This window comes from Martes martes, assembly GCF_963455335.1.
Source record: "Martes martes genome assembly, chromosome: 3".
NCBI classification, from domain to species: Eukaryota; Metazoa; Chordata; class Mammalia; order Carnivora; family Mustelidae; genus Martes; species Martes martes.
Window position 1 is genome coordinate 63,091,094 of NC_137890.1, and position 6,042 is coordinate 63,097,135.

The window sequence follows — 6,042 nt, forward strand, 5'->3', positions numbered from 1 at the left end:
TTGAAATAAGAAGTATATACTTACATTTGTCAATTTATGTAACATCTTGTTTCAGATCATATATAAATCTGAAAAACAGGAGGAAGGGAATTCACCAAGCCTAGTCTTGGACTGTGAAAAGAGTTTTTCCAGGTTGGGTTCTTCCAGAGTGCAGGCATGCAATATAGCTGTCAAATGTTCTGTTTTTAGTTTGTTGTTCAAACACAAAATTATTTAAAGCACACATGGCATCCTATGAGACAAATCAATTTTTCCTCCAGCATGACATCAGCGATCAGCTAATTAGAAATTCCATTTTTAAATGTTAAACCTTAGAATATAGGATATTTCAGTGTGTTTTAAAAGGCTGTATTTACCAGCAAATAGAAACCTGATTTCCTGCAGAAATATTCACTATCCATCTATGTTTACTCTTTGGCACAGCCGACTTTGCATATGGGTGGGCCCTGTGAGTCAGCCAAATCTGAAATTTGATAAAACTCTTACCTCCTGTTTTCACACCGTAACTGACACAGTCGGTGACTATACGTATCATTAAAAGCACATGTACTCTACACAGTCATTACCTCTTGTTATTGATTTTTATCAACCAATGACAAGCAACATGGTTATTTACCATAAAATGCAAACAGTTTCTTCTTCATTCTTTTATTGCTGTCGCAACTCTCTTGGGGGTTGCTTTCCAATCACATTTGACTCCCTTTCCTTACTAATGGTATGGAAATAGGGATTTGGGAAAAAAAATTGTTGTAAAACAGCAATTAATTCTTACTGCTTAACTTGAACATTCATACATATTAGTTTTCCAAGTAAATAAGTAAAATGCCTCGTTAAACTTCCTTTCTGCCAAAAATGTACTACCATCTGTGTTCTACATGGCAGCATTTTCTTATTTAATACATATGTCCTCCCTTTTTTGGAAGCATGTTCAGAGTTTTAATATGACATGAAACAGAAATAAAATAGTGAAAACACATAGTGTTTAAGCAGGGATGCAAAATTGAGATTTGTGACATTCAAAGAATTTGGGATTTCATGTGCCATCCATGAATTTTATGGCAATTCCATGAGTTCTTCATGTCAGAAAAAATTTTAATGGTAACATTCGTACAGTTTGGAGTTTGGGAGAGTTATTTTATAGTCTCAAAGATAAAGACCTAGTGTTTAAAACAGGTTGAATTTGAGGGGCAGTTGGCTCAGTTGGTAAAGCATGCAACTCTTGATCTCTGGGTGGTCAGTTCAAGCCCCACACATTGGGCATAGAGCTTACTTAAAAAAAAAAAAAAAGTTGATTCGAAATAAGTAAATAAATAAAATAAAGTAGGTTGAATGTCATCAAGTAGTCTGAAAGTCCCAGTTAGGAAAGGTACTGTCATGAGAAGCAATGCGATAGACCTCAGTTATGGCCCGAATGTTAATACGTCCGCATTCTGCTCCCAGTGCTTCATTAACTGTACAGCCTTGGGCCAGTTATTTAAGTTCTTAGTGTCTCTGTTTTCTGACCTGTAAAAGGAAGAGTTTGTGTTAGACCAGTAATGATCACCTATAAATCCATCACCCAGATACAACTGCTAACATTTTTAGCTGACAGGAGTACCTTCTAATCTTTTAAATATTGTTATCATCAGCATCGTTGCAATGTCGTTACAAATGCTTTGTCCACTTTATTTGAAATGATCCCCTAAGTTTCTACCTTACAGATAAGTCATTATTTATTTAACCATTCTCTATTGTTGGTCATTTGAATTACCTACAAATATATTTCAGTATTCCTGTAGAGACCCACAAGCAGTCTCTTACTAACACTTCAAGTGAGGGAACAGAATTTGTGGAAGGAGACAAACGTTGGCTCTTTGCTGGGGTGCCTTGGTGGCTCAATGGGTTAAGCCTCTGCCTTCGGCTCAGGTCATGATCTCAGGGTCCTGGGATCAAGCCCCACATCAGGCTCTCTGCTTAGTGGGGAGCCTGCCTCCCCCACCCCCACCTGCCTCCCCCACCCCCGCCTGCCTCTCTGCCTTCGTGTGATCTCTGTCTGTCAAATAAATAAATAAAATCTTTAAAAAAAATTGGCTCTTTGTAACTGAAAATATTGATCATCTGGTTCATGACTGGCCCAATGCCTCTCTCTCCAGTTACAGATTAGTAAGCATTGGCTTTCTTTGCGATAGGCAAATAAACTAATGTAGTTTGTGTCTTTTGTCCATCTGAAGCAAGATCATCTAAACTCCAAGGGCTGGTAGCCAGAGCTCATACTCCCAATGCCTGTGAATTGCACATTTATTTAGCTTTTCTACTTCACCTTATCATTTTTCTTCAAAATTGGTAATATTCCAGTTTTTTCCTGACTTAGCATTTTTTGTACCAAATGCTCTGTGTGTGTGTGTGTGTGTGTGTGTGTGTGTGATTCCTCCAAATAAATATTGTTAATATGCATTGGTTATTTAAGAGTATCACTGGCCCCGGGGCGCCAGGGTGGTTCAGTCCTTGGGTCTCTGGCCTCAGCTCATGTCATGATCCCCGAGTCCTGGGATCGAGTCCTACATTTGGCTCTCAGTGGGAAGCCTGCTTCTCCCTGCTTCTCCCTCTCCCACTCTCCCTGCTTGTGTTTCCTCTCTCCCTGCCTCTGTCTTTCTGTCAAATAAATAAATAAATGAATAAAAAATAAGAGTATCATCATCCTAACTCTGACATCAAAATCATATACAGGAAAGTAAAAAAAAAAAAAAAAAGTCATTTGTGAACTCAAGCAATTTGCCATCAAAACTAAGTACCCTGAGAAGCACAATACCTGGCATATGTATAACACGTGCTCTATACATTTTTGTTGAAAGGATAACCAAATCAAAAGGAACTTATCCCTCAAGAAAAATGAGTGACTCCTTCTACTATTGCTAGAGCTACCACTTAATATGTCAGGTTTCCAGATATTGGCTTAAGAACCTGAAGCTGTGGTTTTTTCAGATTATTTTCTAGGGGCAAAGTAAAGAAAGGCCAATTTAGGCTGATAGCAGTACCTCATAATAATTCAGACAGAATATCAGAAATGGGCAGTTGTTAGGGAAAGGGAAGGCAAAGTATGAAGCGAAGTGTCATAACTGAAAAATATACGTCCAGACTTTTCACTTACTCATTAAATTGGAGTTAAGGGGGAGCCTGGGTGGCTCAGTGGGTTAAAGCCTCTGCCTTTGGCTCAGATCATGATCCCAGGATCCTGGGATTAAGCCCCGTGTGGGGCTCTCTGCTCAGCAGGGAGCCTGCTTCCTCCTCTCTGCCTACTTGTGATCTCTGTCAAATAAGTGGGTAAAATCTTTTTTTTTTTTTTAAGATTTTATTTATTTATTTGACAGACAGAGATCACAAGCAGGCAGAGAGGCAGGCAGAGAGAGAGAGAGAGAGAGAAGGAAGCAGGCTCCCTGCTGAGCAGAGAGCCCGATGCGGGGCTTGATACTAGGACCCTGGGATCATGACCTGAGCCGAAGGCAGAGGCTTTAACCCACTGAGCCACCCAGGCGCCCCATAAATGGGTAAAACCTTAAAAAAATTAATAAATTAAACAAGTTGGACTTAAGTTACCTATTTTGACAAGTAAGAACTTAAACCAGAGATCGGTATACTGGTAGTGAGGGGCAAATGCAGAAGTTTCTGCCAAGGAACTGATGGAAAGGAATCATCCCTCAGTCTTCCTGTCAAGGGTGGTGTGATAACCACTCCAAAAACCAGGCAGAGGAAAGAACACCATATAGGTTTGTGAGATGGACTCTGTGAAGATAAATTTCCTCTTTCAGTTTAATTGTTCTTACCTGACATGAAACATTTTTCTTCCCATTTGGGATATATGCACCAGCTAGTAAGCGATAATCATTAGAATCAGCCTTCCAAGCAAACAGCTACCACAAAAAATACTAAAGAAATGAACTTTTTTCTCTTAAGCAGAGCAAGTGCCAATCTAAATACTTTGGCATCCTTTAAAGAGAGAAAACGTTTGTATTTTTGACTAAAAAAACCCAAATCACTTCTTTTGTAATCTTTTTTCTTTCATTTTCTTACTGTCGCTTTCATCTTTTTTGTGTCTGCTTTTTCAGTCTCCCAAATCCAAACTTCGATTAGTTCAGTGGAGTTCATCCAACTAAAATTACTAAAATCTGTGTGGTGGCCTGGAAGGAAATATACTATATAATATTAGAGTGGTTATCACTATATAGGAATAGCAGATATTTCTTATTTTCTGTTTGTGTTTTGAAGCGATTATTGATGGGAAAGCAGAAAATTCCAGCCACGGCAGCTGCACTCGCTTCTGTGTGACGTTGGGCAAATCAGCTTCTCTGTGCTTTGATTTCCTTATGGAGAAATTAAAGGAGGCCACCAAGGTGATCTCTGTCTACTTTCGATTTTAACATTCTGTGGATCTAGCCGAAAAGAATCTTTAGCGTTTAGCTTGATACAACTCTTATGGAATGCAATATGACAGTGTGTCTCAAAATTGCAAATGCATTTAACTGCTGACCCAGTGATCTCTTTTCTGGAAATTCCTCCTGTGTATAGACTTACACAGATGCAAAATGAGTTATGTATGGTTATTCATTACAGAATAGCTTGTGCAAGCTGAAGATTGGAAACAGGCCAAATGCTCACCAGCATCCTAAGGTTCAGTAAGTAGAGTAGGCAGCTGGAAGCTAGAAACACCTTAAACATACGTTCAGCGTTTTTGGAACTGTTGTGTCAGGGACGTTGGCCTTCTAGGTACTCTGTGCCTACTTCAAGTCAAATTTCATAACAAGGCCAAAGAAAAGCAAACTACAACACTTAAAACAATTAGGCAGGACAGCTCAGATTTCAAGGACCTGAGGAAATTCTGTAAGAAAACTCCCTTAACCAAGTACTGTCCTTTCATTGAAGCCATGAAAAACCGGAATTGAAAGGAAGGCAAAACCAAATTTGCAGCTGGTTTCCTTTGCCAAGAATGATCCACTAGGGCACCGCCTATTTGCAGGGTGCGGCCATCTGAATGGGGGCTGCCTCTGCCGAGCTTGATTGGCGAGGTTGAGGGTATCAACAGTTCCACATTAACCTCCTTCCTCTGAGCTCATCATCTGGGTTACTGAGGTCCCCTAGCGGCTGGCAGAGGAGGCCCAAACTGTCCAAGTTTGATAGTAGATACAGAGACCACAAGTGGAGGAGGGTGGGAACTAACCCTATCCTTCATCCATCAGGCTCACGACCTTCTCCCCCAAGCCCCCATTATCCGTGGGAAGCTCTTGCGATAAGTGGATTATGAAGAAATGGGGGTCTGAACTAGGAAGATGATAGTGAGAATGTAAAGGAAGAAATAAATCTCTAAGTCCTTTCAAACTTTTGTAAAGGAGGCCCAAGTTTCTTTAGACACCACTTTTTTAATTGACGAATTAAACCTGTAAGGAAAAGGGGATTTTTAAAGTAATCGGGAGCTGTCATTTTGCTTTTCTTTCTTTCTTTCTTTCTTTTTTTTAAAGACTTTATTTATTTATTTGACAGAGAGAGAGATCACAAGTAGGCAAAGAGGCAGGCAGAGGGAGAGCGGGAAGCAGGCTCCCTGTCTAGCAGAAAGCCCAAAATCAGACTCCATCCCATGACCCTAAGACCATGACCCCAGCGGAAGGCAGAGGCTTAATCCACTGAGCCGTCATTTTGGACAAGATATTTAAGACTCTGTCAATCTTCCAACCTGAGTGATCCCATCCCTATGAAAGGAAATGCCTTCCATATTCCTCCTAAAAAATCAAACCAAAACAAACAAACAAAAAAACCCTGTTTCTTGAGAACTGCTTCTTTTGCTTCCTAACACACAAGGACCATTGTCTTCCTACCTTTGGCCCCACTGATCTCGACAGGACCTGGAGCCCAGATGGAAAAACGTGGGGTGGGGTGGGTGAGGGGTTTACTGACACTCGAGGCAAACAGTTTATTGGAACCTGGGTTTGGGGAAGGGCTGAGCCCCAAGGCTTTCGTCTTACCCTTCGGGCGCTTTTACTTCTCGACACCTTGCCACTTCCATCCTCGACAGCA